This window comes from Prionailurus viverrinus, chromosome D2 (genome assembly GCF_022837055.1).
Source record: "Prionailurus viverrinus isolate Anna chromosome D2, UM_Priviv_1.0, whole genome shotgun sequence".
NCBI classification, from domain to species: Eukaryota; Metazoa; Chordata; class Mammalia; order Carnivora; family Felidae; genus Prionailurus; species Prionailurus viverrinus.
Genome location: NC_062571.1, coordinates 20,175,159 through 20,188,819, shown reverse-complemented (window position 1 = coordinate 20,188,819; position 13,661 = coordinate 20,175,159). Strand labels below are relative to the sequence as shown.

General features: G+C 51.8%; 1 long non-coding RNA gene across 1 annotated transcript; it reads left to right on the top strand.

The window, feature by feature from the left end:
• The first annotated feature begins 774 nt into the window (after positions 1-774).
• On the top strand, positions 775-12,162 carry LOC125147851 (uncharacterized). The gene is made up of 3 exons (XR_007145319.1): positions 775-1,193; positions 9,470-9,580; positions 12,028-12,162. It is a non-coding gene; the product is annotated as an uncharacterized LOC125147851 (long non-coding RNA).
• Positions 12,163-13,661: the final 1,499 nt, after the last annotated feature.

The window sequence follows — 13,661 nt, the reverse complement described above, 5'->3', positions numbered from 1 at the left end:
ACTCCCTTTGAGAGGTGGAGTCTAAGGCCTCCCCTTGAGCCTGGGTCGTCCTCGGTGACATGCTTGACCAAATGGATGTGTAGATGGGATGCTCGGGGAACCTGTGGTTCTTGAGTGTGACAGAGTTGCTCACAGATGTAAGCGGTGCATGCTTGGCACTGGCTGGTTTCTAGGGGAAGAGAGGACTTGATTTCTCTACTCTGTAATTCGTAACAATGCAGTGCCTGTCGAGGTTGGTGTATCATTTGTGGGAGTGGGTGGGGAGTCGGTGGGTGGATGAATTGGTGTCTTGGTCTCTCTGCAGTCGCAGTGACCGTTCATGAGAAGTGCAGCTGGCTTCTCCCTTGCTCCCCGAGTCACCCTGCTCTAATCCAGACAGCAGTCCCTGTGCTGTGCTTGTCTCTCAGGTGCATCACGATCCCTTCAGAGAGGTTTCCTTGGGTTATTTATATATTTTTTCATGTCTATTTATTTTTGAGAGAGGGAGATAGGATGTGAGAAGGGAAGGAGCAGAGAGAGAGGGAGACACAGAATCAGAAGCAGGCTTCAGGCTCCCAGCTTACAGCCCAGAGGTGGACGCAGGGCTCGAACCACAAACCTCGAGATCATGACCTGAGTCGAAAGTTGGATGCTTAATCTGGTTAGTCACGCAGGTGGTGTGTGGGGGTGGGGTGGGGTGGGGTGGGTGTGTGTGTGTGGATGTGTGTGTTTGCGTGTGTGAGTATGTGTTTAACTCACAGTAATAGATTTTTTTCACTTGTAGCAAAGTCTTCATTTACAAGGAATAAACACAGGAGGCCATGAGAAGATGTATGCTGGCAGGTTGCAGTAATGATTTCTGTTGGCACGAAGAGAAAACTTTATGCAGCTATAAATCTTTGGAAACTTGTCATTTTCTGTATTTTCTCAATGTGTCTGAAAACCGGTTGAGCTATTTGGTTAGTCAAATGCACTTCCTCCTTCCCTCCTTCGGATTTCTTCACAAAGCCGTGTGAAGTGTGGGAGGATGTCCTGGAGTCCTGAAAAGGTCTGCACGCCTGATGACTTGCCCTGGCGGCAGACGTCCTCCTGACGTTTTTACTCTTCATCGTGTTACACACGGATCCCTCCAGATGCCTGGGATTTCCTCAATGGATCGCTGGGTTTCAGAGAGAGACCTGTGAACAGCCTCTCACCTTCCGCCAGGAAGAAAGGTCTGTGCCTTATCAAAATGAATGAAATCTCACCATTTGCAGTTACATGCATGGAACTGGAGGATATTACGCTAAGTGAAATTAGTCACTCAGAGAAAGACAAAAATCATATGACTTCACTCATATGAGGACTTTAAGAGACAGAAGGGATAACATATGGGAAGGGAAACAAAAATAATATAAAAACAGGGAAGGGGACAAAACAGAAGAGACTCATAAATATGAAGAACTGAGGGTTACTGGAGGGTTGTGAGAGGGGGGATGGGCTAAATGGGTAAGGGGCACTAAAGAATCTACTCCTGAAATCATTGTTGCACTATATGCTAACCAATTTGGAGGTAAATTATAAAAAAACAAAAAAACAAAAAAACAAAAAAAACCAGAAAATTAAAACAAAAAAGAAGTCTGTGCCTTGTCACCATGGTGTTCCTTCCCCTCGGACCACAGCGGTGAGTCCCTGGGCAAGGATGGGGTGGGGATTCTCCCTTTGGGTGTGCGGAGATCACGTCAGGATAGAAATTTTTTTGGGGAGGATATTTTGTTGTTTATAAGGTAAAGTCAAGAGGGCGCCTGGCTGGCTCTGTTGGAACAGCATGTGACTCTTGATCTCGGGGTCACAGGGTCGTGAGATTGAGCCCCACGTTAGGTGTAGAGATTACCTATAAATCAATCAATCAGTCAATCAATCAATCAATCAATATAAATGAATAACATTTAAAAAATCCAGCTCAGTGTTTCCAGTGTTGCCTGTGGTTTTCAAAGAGAACTCAGGAGCTGGGGAGCAGGTGCATATGGACCGTGGGCATGGCTGCCAGGCAGGATGTGAGGAATCGGGCACAGGTGCTCACCCTGCCCTCTGATGAAGCTGGCTTCCAGAAGGACCAGGAATGGTGTGGCCTTGCCAAGTTTTCCTGGTGAGTCTAGAACAACAGGCAAAGCCCTCTTTGACCTTCACCTTCCGGGAGATTTAGCCTCACCGGCCCTCCCCAGAGACCCTGTCCTTTCGTGTGACAGTTTCCCCTGGTCCGAACTGCAGGCAGCTGAAGTCGTGCATGCAGTTGGGTGGCCTCTTTCCAGCTCGGGGCCATGGGGCACACTTGGCTGGAGAGGCAGAGACTGTGTACAAATCACACGACTTCCGTTCTGCCATTGTTTTGTTTGTGAATGGGCGCCCCGGCGAGACACTGCCTGGTTTCCCCTCCCAGGACTGAGATTTGAGTCTGATGTTTAATACTGCGTCCACAGTAGATTGCATCTGGGAAATTCGTGCCAGGCTTAGGATACCTAGAGAGAGGGGAGCGAGATTTGAGGTGGCCTTGAAGGGACAGTGTGGATCCTGCCTTACCTGCTAGCAAACTGTTACTAGTACTGGTGTGGAAAACGAGTCGGGTCTCATACATAGTTTTCTCTTGAAACCTGTAAAAGTTCGAGTTTACATTTGTGGGTGGGAAAAGTCTTGTCCTGTTCAGGTGTGAGTCTGCTGCCCTTGGTCTCGGTGCCAGATGGACCCTTCTAGCACTGATGTGCTGGAGGTGGAGGGGACAGCACATCCTCTGAGATTCCCGGTAGGAGAAAAGTCCACATTGTACCAGCCAGATATTTCCTCTGCGAGGTGTGAAGCAGCCCTCCAAGAAATGACTTGAAAAAATGGACACAATTGTCAGAGCCTGAGTTAGGGATGTCACTATTACCCTTCCAGGAAGTACTTGAAATCGAAATGATTCCTGTTGTTTCTTTGAAGTGAGGAAGTCCACGGAACCTAGGAATCGCTCACGTTGTTGGGCTCCTTCATGTTTGGACAACACTGTTGTCATGACTTAGTGAAGGCATGTTTTCTTTCTTACTTGCTTGCTTTCTTGCTTTCTTTTCTTTATTGATGCTTGTTAATGAGAGAGAGAGAGAGAGAGAGAGAGCTGCAACGGGGGAGGGGCAGGGAGCGAGGGAGACAGAGGATCCAAAGTGGGTTCTGCACTGACAGCACAGACCCAATGTGGGGCTGGGACTCACGAGCGGCAATATAATGACCTCAGCCAAAGTCAGACGCTTAAGAGACTGAGGCCCCCAGGTGCCCCTGGAAGGGTGTATTCTTAATGGATGACTTGAATGCATGGGTGACTTTTTGTTTTCCAGAACATTTTCTCAATTGAATTGAAGCCGGAATGTTTCTGATGGTCTAAGATGCCCTTTGAGAGCAGTGTTAGAAATCCCACATGATGTTGCTTTTGTGTCTGATGTAGCCATTCCTGCACGGGGCTGAGGGTGGGCATTTGGTGGCCCGGCTGCCCAGCCCCCCCAGGCTGAGAGCTGTCACACTGTGGCCAGAGAGCTTGTTGGGTGGCCTCTGAGAGCCGTTCTCCCAGGCGTCCCTGACCCCGGGCCCTGCTCTTTCACATGTGGAATCTTAGGAATGCCACACCATGTCCATTCCCCAGGATGAGGGTGTGCTGATGAGACCCATGGGAGACTGACCCTTTTTTGTGGTATGAGTCACCAGTGTCCTTCTGTCTCCCTTTTCCCAAAGGTGATTTTCCTCTTGTTTTCATTTGGGTTGTCTGTGTTTCTTACAGTCCCCTGTGTGGGCTTCACTCCTCATTGACTACACTTTTCTGAATGATGTAAGTGGCAAAGAGCAGAGATGGGGGCCAAGACAGTGAAAGTTTCTGGGCACCATGAGCACATCAAGGAAGAGACTATCTTCATACTGGTGTGAAATTGGTCTTTTGAAAGGCAGAGACACAGACCAGGGGGACACAGCTTTCCTGTGAACCCACACTGGCACGACTTGGTCTGTCTTGGGAGCTGACGTTCCCACAACACGTGACTCCATGTTTCTATACATGTGTTTGCATAGGTACGTGGTGGCTTAGAATCTCCCATCACAAACAGTTCCTGTATTGATGATTCTAGCATCTTGTCTTCAAGAGAGGAAATTTCATCAAGGGACTCGGTCACCTATGCTCTCTGCAAGTGGGCTTTCCTGCCACACACAATGTCTTTGAATACGTCCGACCTTAAACTCCCCTCCACGACTCTAATTTTCCTGCTTTGTCACTGCGCATGGGGTATACTGGGGAGCTGCTTTCTAAGTCCAATATTCTCATGAAAATCCCCAAATAGGAGAGCCGAGGGATTGTCCCGTGGGAGAGCGGGCCCTGCACCTGACTCGGCATGGCCTTATGCTGCCACCTCTCCCGGTGGTGTTTCCTAGTCAGGAAGTGTAGGTAAAAGGAACCTTGAAACTGTGCTCAGACTTTTCTTTAGGATGCACCGGCTTCCGATTGGACCTTCCCGTCCCTACTGTGAGGGACCATCCCTCTGATCTGTTTGGGTCACCTGTGGTGCTTGACTTCCTTGGCCCCAATATCTTTCAGGAAAATGAAGCTGTTCTTGGCTGAGGCAGAGCCAGGAAATCATCCCCAAAAGAGGTGAAGTCTGTAGTGTGGGTATTTTAGACACAGTGTATATTCCTCCCTGACTTGCTGAGCCCACAGCTTCCACAGAAGCCACGTGAGGATGTCGAGGCCCTGGGAGCCGACTCCCGAGCCGGTGAAGTCACCATTGCTCTCATCGTCGTTTCTGTTCCCGTGGCTTTGAAACATGCTTGATGTTGGGAGAACCCCTGGGACAGTTGTGGGCACCCGGTGGCCGTTCCAGGTGTTGGAGCCGGTTCTACTCCCGTCACCATTCCCAAGGACACTGGGCAGGGGCCAGGGCTCGTTTGCTTTTTCGCTATACTCTGGGATTGCCATCCAGATGTGTGGACGTGGTGACCCCTGGACAGCCCTGTGGGGTGGCCTTTGTGCCATTTTGTCGTCCCCTGATTGGGACAGCTCTAAAGGCTTCTTGATCTGCCATATTTTGACCACAGCTTGGGATCTGCTTCACTATTCCCGGTGTTAAATGTAGAAAGGGGCTTTAGATCATAAATTCTGATAGTGTCTTGTGTCACCTTCGAATGTGTAAGAATATGTGAAAGCAGTAGTACCTCAAGTAAAGAGATGCTGTCTAAACGTTTTGCCTCACTGTCTTTGACTAGCGTCCTCAGAGTCTCTGCGATGTGGGATTGTTGACTTGGTTTCCACCTCTGCTATGAGCTGAGGCTTGCAAAAGTGCTTCTCCTAATCCCGCTACCTGATGAAAGAGAACCTTTTCTCCATATGAATATAGAAAATTCCCATTTTAGGTCAGCTACTCTTGGATTTGGGATGACTCACTGGCCCGGAGCACATTAGTTTCTGTTTTCCCTGTAACCTTGACTCTGAGCTCTACTGACAAGATGGGCCTGGCAGACTAAGGGGAGACTGGCAAAGGCAGGGACTGGGGGTGTGGAGGAATGGGGCCTAGTGGTGTAGAGATCCCACCACGTGACCTCACGTGTCATCTTAGAAGGCACCGACGCCCTCCCACCATTCCCAGTTCTTTCTCTTCCCTTCCCTTCCCTTCCCTTCCCTTCCCTTCCTTTCCCGTCCCTTCCCTTCCCTTCCCTTCCCTTCCCTTCCTTTCCCTTCCCTTCCCTTCCTTCCCTTCTCACAAGTTGAGAGAGAATGATTTTTAAGAACACCAGACCCTCAAGGAAAAGAGCTTGAAAGAGGAACAAAAGCCTCTCATGGTTATGGCAGGATGTTTGGCATGTGGTAGGACTGGATGGACAAGGTCAGTGTTGGCAGCATGTACCAGTTCACTGCGGGCACAGAGTTGGTGAAGTAGGGGCTCAGACTTCTTGCAGAAGACCTTTGAGTCCATGCGGTGAAGGTGAGATCCTCCTCAGTTGACCTTCCTCATGAGGTGTTCCTGCGTTTTAGAATCTCTTTTAGGATTCTCATGTGTGCCGGGGTTGGGCAATGTGGTAGAAGGCCTTACTGGGGGGCGGTGGGGGGGGCTCTGGGTGGAGGACAGAAGCCCAGAAGGATCTTGAGTGTGGGTGTTGGTGTCACTGCTGCCCCCAGTTCACCAGGAGCCTAATCTGAGCAGGTCTGCAGACCAGAACCAGATCAGCGACTCTCCTTCACGGCGCAGGCGAGCCTTCAGCCAGCTGGTGCCAGAACCAGATCTGGGGCTGTCCTTCAGTGCGCAGGCGATGCTTCAGCCACCAGGTGCTTTGCTGTCCTTCAGGCATTGACGACCTTGACAGAACAGTCCAACATGGCCCTCTGTGTAGAGTCACTTCCCGTGAGTCCAGGAGAGAGCACTCACTGAGGACAGTGGGCGGGCCTCCTCTGCCATCCAGCTGTAGGGTTCAGCATGGTTGACTGCACACATCAGCCTTTGGTGGCACTTTGCATCCTCTGTCCTGAGACACCCGGAGCTCGGCCGCTCTATTCCATGCCCCATGCAAGAGACTACGGTGCAGGGGTGGGTGTGTTACATGTTTCTCCAGGGAGGTACCTGTGTACATTCTGCAGACCTCCCTGTAGAGGTGAATTTCCCAGTTTGAGCAGTGTCTCTTATTCTGACCCAACAGATGTCTGCCTCTGTTCTGAATAGAAGGAAGCCATCAGCTGATACGGAATTTCTGGTCTATAATTCTAACCTGTCCCTTGTAATTCCAGATGCTGCTCAGATCCAAGTGCAGAACTGTACCACTGGGTCACAGTGAGCCACACTGAACTGTGTTCACACCGAGCAGATATTTGGGGCATCCTAGGGGCACCGCACACCAGGTCTGGAATTTGCCTACGCTGGGGTTGGACCAAGAGTGAGCTACAGGAAACAGACAGGGATGTTTCCTGGTGTGGCTGTCATTCCCGGAGATATCTAGACAGGCAGAGTGGGGAGTGGAATCATCTTTGGATTCTACAAAGTTGCCTGGTTGCCTTTTGCAGTACAGACAACCCGTCACCCCCGTGTGCTTCGGACAGTGAGAGAAACAGGTAGAGGCCTTTCCTTCCTGAAACAAAGCCTGTGCCCATGGGGTTGTAGGGATTTGAAACGGAGAGAAATTCATGGTCTGTCTGGGTCTCTAGCTCTGGGTTGGCAAAATGACACATTGGGGCAAACAATGAATCTATCAAGGAGAAGCTTGATGGCAGTAACAACAAAGCTGTCACTGCTGGCTTCTCTGCTTCTGTTGTCCTCTCAACACCTTGGGCTCTGGCCTTACTAGGCCCCGAAGTTTCCCTGAGGAGCCCTCCTTCCCGCCAGCCTGTCTGCAGCTGCCTTTCCCCCATGTCTTCTGCCTGTAGTCCTTCACTCACCCTGGACATTACTGTATTTCCGTGGAGGCTCTCTGGGGCTGGGACCTGTCCTCCTTACCTGGTGCCTGGCCTGGCACCGTGCAGGCGCTCAGCGATATCTCATGAGTTACCAGCCGGTGCAGTGATGGTACCCAGACAGCTGACGGAAATGCTCAGGTGTCTACACCTGGTATAGTGGGGAGACTGCCCTTACAGAGGAATTTGGTGGGGTGCTGCCATGGGATCACAGCCCCTCTCTCCGTGCCACCCTGCACCTGTAGGCAAGCTTGGCTTCCAGCTCTTCCAGATTGGACCAACTTGTCAGAAATCTAGGTGGCTCAGTCTATTATGTGTCTGACTCCTGGTTTCGGCTCAGGTCATGATCTCTCGGTTCCTGGGTTCGAGCACTGCATTGGGCTGTCTACTGTCAGTGCAGAGCCTCCTAGGGATTCTCCCTCTCTCAATATCTCTGCCCTCCCTGAAATGCTCTGTCTTTGTCTCACTCAAAATAAAAAATAAAGATAAGAAAATGAGACTCAAAAACGCATAACTCTGAAGTTATTTGTAACCTGTCCTCTCTGAGTTGGAAAGAGCCCTGAGATCCCTGTGTTAAGATTTGAGGAGAATGTGATGGAGTCTTGGAGAGCAAAAGTCTGCTCAGGCAGGCACGTGTTTGCATGAGTGTGGCCTGGGCAGGTGTGGTAGCCGCCAGGCCCCAGTCTGCACTGCTGTCTGGCATCCTGCCCTTGTCTGCAGGTGAGCCAGTGAGGCGGACCTCATTCCTGCTCTCGCTCCTGGGCTCGTTCCTGGCCTTGGCCCAACCCCCTGCCTGGAGCATGAGACTAGGCATTCAGACCACACCCTCCCTGGTGCTGATGCCTAGTTATACGCATGATTTTCTCAGTTGGATCAACCTGTTTTGATTAAAAAAAAAAACTTGGAAAAATTGCCACTCTGCATCTCTGGCAGTACTCTTAGAGAAACTCTCTTACAACTTCTTTCTGCTAAGTTTTGTGCTGGGGAGTCCCTTCCGCAGGCTGTCCTCCAGGGGAGCTTGTCAGCACTTTTGAGTGGAAGCCTGGAGGCTGTGGGAGGCCAGTGTGCCTCAGGTCTCCAGGCAGGATGGACATCAGAGCAGAGCCGGGGAGGGGAGAGAGTGGCAGGGCTCCGAAGTTTGGAATAAACCTCGCCGCTCTCCCCCTTGAACTGTGCTGAGAAGGGCCTCCTGATTTCCTCTTCATCCCGGCTCCTCCTGACCCAGGTATCAGGTAGGGCCGTTGAGAGACCAGGTGGAGGGGTGTCTATGCACCGCGTCCCAGGCAGTAAGAGGGAAGGTTCAGATGCCTGCACTGGGTCACACGTCTGGGCCGACCACACTGGGGACAGAGCCTGGTGCTGGGAGGCCAGGCAGGGCCAGGGGCTGCCTGGGAGCTCAGTAGTCCATATTTTCAGCTTTGGAGGATGTGGCACATCTGGCATTTACTGAATTTGGTGGGCAGATCTCAGAACCGGGCTTATATATAAATGCTCGGTGGGGGCTGCATTCCAGAAGCTTTGTTTGCAAAGTGCTGTGGTGCCCGGAGTGGCACGGAGGCTATGGGTGGCTGACCCCGCTGAGGCCAGAGTGGCAGGAAGCCTAGACTTTCCTGCGTGGCAGACCCTGTATGTGGATAGAGCGGGCGTTGCAATTGCAGTTTCTGTGTAGAGTGGTGGAGTGCATGTTGTCACCAAGCGCGTGAGTCTGTCTCCGCCTGTCGCCGCAAATCCCTGGTCCTCATTCCTATGCCACAAGGTAGGCAAGTGCCTCGCTTTACAGAGCTAGTGATTGTATCACCATCTGTGGGTGCCAGGTGTCAGACTCGGCTGTGGATGGTCCCGGCCCCATGGCCCTTTCCCCATGCCCCTCAGATCACAAGCCCCACCTGGTAGGGTCTTGGGTGGCTTCGGGGATCCCTCCTCCACCAGCTTGCACACTGAGCCTGTTCCCAGGAGGAGCCCTGGTGTGGACAAAGGTGGGGCCTGTTCCTCGAGGACCATGCCCGGGGGTGTCTGATACAGCTTCTATGCCCGGCACTGACACCTTTGCTCTGCGACCTGTTTCAGTCAGCTGTCGGCCACGAGTATCAGTCGAAGCTCTCCAAGCACTCGTCCCAGGTCCACTCCATCAGGGGCATTCGAGGCAAGTTTGGTGTCCAGGTGGACAGCGTTGACCAGGTGAGTGAGGCGTCATGGGAACCAGAGTGCAGGTGATGGAGCCCCTCCCTCTAGACCAGGGTATGCACTGGGCCTCTCGAGATAGCGCCTCGACTCAGGCCTGTGGGGTGGCCGTCCAGGTGCAGAGCTTCTAGAAGCCCCCCGCCCCAGTCCCTGACTCTGAGATGATTTGCCAGGTTAAGAAGTGAGAAGAGGAACACTGTTTCTTGTAGAAATCCCCCACATTGGTATCTACAGATCACATAGACCAGGGACAGACAGCCTTCCACTGCCTAAGACTGTGCCCATGGGGACCATTTCTAGCCAGCCTCCCTGCATGGGTATCACTGTGACCCGGTGGTGTTCAGGGCAGGCATGGCAGAGTACGGCACATGTGACCGTTTCCAGGGCCAAAGCCCGGTGTCCTGGCGCCTCTGGGCCTCAGTCTCTCAGTCTTGACTGAGGGCCGTGTATACCCTGTTTTACATCACAGCAGTTGGGTTTTGGAGTTAACCCTCTGTCTGCATTCAGGCTTTACTACATGTCAGCTGCGGTTCTGGGCTAACTGCCTGTAAAACGGGGCGACGGGGATTCCTGTCTCCTAGGGCCGTGTGCGCAGATGCCCCCCCACCATGCCCGTTGTCGTTACTGATGATAGTATTGTTCTTGGAAGAGCTCATGGAAAAGCAGGTGTGCGTGTGGCGGGAGGGGGTCGCCGAGGGTTGGCATTGGGGGGCTGAAGTCCACGAGCACAACTTGCCGTGCAGGGCCTGCGGGTGGCTACCGGTCCACCCGCACTGCCTGCTGGGCGTTGCAGAATGTTTCATGGCCGAAAGATTCCATCCCCAGAGCTTTGGGCATGAGGTTGGCCTGCCCATGGCTTAGGAAGGCAGAGGTCAAAAAATAACACGGTTTGCGGTTTCAATCCTTTCACATGCATTCTGGGATCAGATGACCTGTTTTGGAGACCTCTAAAAACGTGTTTCCCTTCTTGTGGTAATTGCACTCTGCTGTGGGCTTTGAATAGCAGGGGAAAACTGAGAAACACGCCTCTCAGAAAGGTAAGGCCTGAGGCCAGTCGAGCGGGGGGAGAGGCCAATGTCCCCGGAGGTGGTTTCCTGGCGAGTGGGGTGTCTCCTCTGGGGAAGACTGTGCTCTCCGGGTGTGTGGGTCCTGTGTCACTGCCACGGAAGCTGTCTTTCTGAGCAGTGTTCCCTGGAAAGTTGTCTCTGGGGCCCGGTCAGTGAAGAGCTAACTTCCCCCCCAACAATGTAAACCCGAGCCTTTCAATTAATGATGGTGCACTTTTACTGGACACGGGTGCTCTCTAATACATCATTAGCTGACCTTTCAGTTGTGCCCATGTTTTAGAACCTTTTTTAGCAATGAAAGAGTGTCACCTTCTCAGAGGACTTGATGTGTCTTGAGCAAGCCAGTTACTTCCACCTCTTGCTTGCCATCAGATGAGCCAGGGTGCGGGTGCTGTGGCCAGGTGTGGGCATTTCCTGTCCCTTTAGAAAGGGATGATAAGTGCGTAGCTTCCAAAGTGTTACTTTCCCGAGTGGGAACGCGGCTCGTTTCTGCCCCAGGAAGCAGGTGCCCATCACAGGCTTGGGGTCCTCGCTGCCCAGTGCACAAGTTGTAGGCCGAGGCCGGCTCCCTGGTGTGTGACCGTGGGTGGTGTTTTCAAACGTGTGCGTCATGTCCTGGTGACTCCTAATTCCGGAATGTTGCTGTCGTGAGTGATAGACGAGAGACCAGTCCATCGTCGGTCTCTGTCCCCGAGCCCTGTCCAGTCCCCTCAAATTACTCGAGCGATGGGGCGCCTGGGTGGCGCAGTCGGTTGAGCGTCCGACTTCAGCCAGGTCAGGATCTCGCGGTCCGTGAGTTCGAGCCCTGCGTCAGGCTCTGGGCTGATGGCTCAGAGCCTGGAGCCTGTTTCCGATTCTGTGTCTCCCTCTCTCTCTGCCCCTCCCCCGTTCATGCTCTGTCTCTCTCTGTCCCAAAAATAAATAAACGTTGAAAAAAAAAAAATTAAAAAAAAAAAAAATTACTCGAGCGACTTTGGCATCAAGTACAGCCTGAAGGCAAAGCACGTGGACAAGAGTGTCGTGGACTTCAATTTCCAGGGCATGACCGAGAAACACGAGTCACAGAAAGGTCAGCCTGTGGCAGCACATGCTCACCGCTTGGGGCCCCCTCGTGTGGGATGCCTCCTGCGTCCCCAGAACAGGACCTGGGGAGACAGGCCCACATTACACTCACGCAGCCTTTTTACCTGAACGTGTGCGAGCACTCCTGTCTCTTCCATGGGTTTAGGGGGATTGTCGTCCTTCGGATGGCACCTCAGCCCCAGTCGTGTGAAGGGCCCAAGTCTCCCAAGGTACGTCCTTCTTCTCTGGACCATGGGATCCAGGCGCTGTGCAGGTTTTGAAGTTAAAAATCTTGTTCTCTTGTGTCATTGACAGAAGTGATTATTAAGAAGCGTAAATTTCTAGAAGAGGAATTGCCGGGTCACAGAAGGTGGAAGGTAAAATTTTGGTGGATGCTGCCAGATTGTCCCTGCAGGCCCTGCTGGTTTTCCTGTCCCTCGTTAAAATCCCTGCCAGGCATCAGTTATACACTGATGTGTGCATGCGGGGTGTGTTAGAGACACAGTACCCTCCCGCAGAGGCTGCAGATTGTTGGCTCTTTTGCAATGTTGTATTTCACGTGCATGTTAAAAATGTTCATGAAGATTTTATCTTTTTTAAGTCATCCGTACACACGTGTGCTGCTCAAACATACAACCCCTATATCACAAGTCAATAGCTCGCACAACTGAGTCACCAGGAGTCCATGCACGTTTAAATTTTTGTGTGATTTTATTGGTTTATTTGTTTGTATATTTATTTATTCATTTATGTATGTATGTATGTGTGTATTCTTGCATTTATTTATTTACTTACAAGAAACTGGGAAGCGGCAGAAAGAGGGAGAGAGAGATTTCCAAGGAGTCTCCACACCGTCAGTGCAGAGCCTGACGCGAGGCTTAAACTAGTGGGCCACGAGATCATGACTTGAGTGAAACCAGGAGTCTGATGCTTCACCAAATGAGCCACCCAGGTGCCCGTGCACGTTTCAGATTTTGAAAATCGTTGCCAACCGTTAACAATAGAGAGCTCATGTATTAATTAAAAACCCAGAGATCTTTAAAAGGTGAATTAAACCCCACGACTGGAAACACCACCAGCTCGGCATTTCCCCAGGGAAGCTGCTGGTGCTCCCGCGGGACACTTCCTGTCACTGGCCTGCCCGTCTGTCGTGAGTCGGTGGACTTGGGCCTGGAGTGCGCATCCCCTGCCTGCTACCCATGCCCCTCTGCCCGCCGTGCACCCTGCTGATCAGGGCCTTCTCTTGGATCTTCTTCAGTGCTGTTCAGACTCTCTCCCCAACGTGGCATGTAGGAGTAGAAACCGCCTGTGTAAAATACACCACACTATTTCACTGCATTGCTTCTGACAATGAGTGGAAGCTGGGCTTGCTGCCTTGGTTGGCTATGCTGTTCTGTAGCAGACGGTCATTCGAAAGACACGGCAACAGCCATATCAAAGGTCTGTAGGGCAGGAACCACACAAGCTGCCTGAACCTCTTGGGCACAGACGGCACACTGGGCTGGAGTCAAAATGGGGCTCATAAGAGAGCCCCCGTCCAGGCCCACGTGGAGTAAGTACCACAAGTGTTTTTTAAAAGTGCCCGTGGTAAAAGGGCTGTGATGGACATGCAGCTGAACCGATTGTTGCAATTCTCTTCCTATTGGAAAGAGCAGGCCTTCATGGACCTATTGCCCATGTTGCTTGACAACGGAAACAGCTGGAATTGACCAGCCTTATGGGGTTCCTTCGTGTGTTCTCTTTTGCATGGGGGCGAGGACTTTGTCAGAACTGGTCGGTGAGGTTTTTAGAGGCTCCACATCCTCCCACACTTTGGAGGGAGGGAGAGTATCTCTTGTCTGCAAAGGCACCAAAGGCACAGGCTGACTGTCAAAAAGCTCAGGTCTTTCCTCTATTCGTGGTAATTTGACATCTGTATAGACATCCTGTGAACTCAAGGGGAGAGGGGC